Source organism: Octodon degus, unplaced genomic scaffold (assembly GCF_000260255.1).
Source record: "Octodon degus isolate 3935 unplaced genomic scaffold, OctDeg1.0 scaffold00163, whole genome shotgun sequence".
In the NCBI taxonomy this organism is placed as follows: domain Eukaryota; kingdom Metazoa; phylum Chordata; class Mammalia; order Rodentia; family Octodontidae; genus Octodon; species Octodon degus.
The window spans coordinates 1533993-1535294 of record NW_004524739.1 but is presented as its reverse complement, the minus strand read 5'-3'; positions in this window follow the sequence as shown (position 1 = coordinate 1535294).

Below are 1302 nucleotides of genomic sequence, written 5' to 3'. Positions count from 1 at the left end.
GTGGCACGTGCCTGTAATCCCAGCCCTTGGGAGGCTGTAAACAGGAGGATCACTACGAGTCCAATCTCACCCTGAACACCCTGTAAACCCTTCCCTAAAATAAAAAAAAAAAAAAAAAAAAAAAGTTTTCTGAGTCTCTCTGAGTAGCCCAGGCTAGGCTCCAACTCTTCAATCCTTCTGCCTCAGCCACCTGCAGAGCTGAGAGTGTAGGCCTGTGCCGCCACACCCAGCCCCGGTCTGTCTCTTGTGAATGTCCCTGCAGGGAATCAGCGATGCTTTCACAACTGCCTCAAGGAGTTCTCTCACACCTATGAATATAAATTAGTAAAGCTTTCTAAAAGGGCATCTTGGCAAAAGCTATCAAAATTACAAATGCAGGCAGATGTCCTACTTCTGAGGATTTATCTTTTGATAGTCTCGCATGAGTATAAAATGATGTATACATAAACTTATTTTCTTTTATGTATTTGGTCCAGGGTTTCACTACACAGCTGGGGCTCGTAGTGATCCTCCTGTTTTTAGCCTCCCAGCGCTGGGATTATAGGAGTGTGCCACCATGCCCAGTCTCTGTGGCTGACTCAGTGTACCAGGGGGCGGGGCCAGCGCAGCATGTGGTGCCGTGGGATCAAACCCCAATCCCTTCACTTGCCTAAGCAGAAACTTAGTCTGCTGTGCTATCTCACTGACCCATATGCTTATTTTCTACAGCATTGTTTACAGTACAAAAAGCCTGGAAATAGCCCATTAGTAAAGGAGCTAGAGTAGGTACTGGATAGGCCAGATGTATAATAGAATAGTATACAGCAAAGAAAAAGGAAGGAAAACTATGTTTCCCAAAAGGGAAAGTTCTGTAAAGAATAAGTTAATTAATTAATTAATTAATTAATTAATTTTCAAAACCAGGGATTGAATTCAGGCCCTTGAGCTTGCCAGGGAAGTGCTTATTCTACTGAGCTATCTCCCCAGCCCCAGGAATAAGTTTAAAAAGCAAAATACAACTGAATGTGGTGGCACACATCTGAAACCTCAACATTCTGGGAGGTTGAGGCAGGTGGGTTGTAAGTTTGAGCCACAGCTCAGCCAGAGCTTGTCTCAAAAATTTATATTTTGGTTTTTGGGGTTTTTTAGGGGGGAACTGGGGATTGAACTCAGGCCCTTGAGCTTGCCAGGGAAGTGCTTATTCCACTGAGCCATCTCCCTGGCCCCTTGTCTCAAAAAATTAATTGAAGAAAAAAAAAAAGAAACTAGGGATACAGCTCAGTGCATAGGTCCGGGTTCAATCCTCAATATCACAATACCACA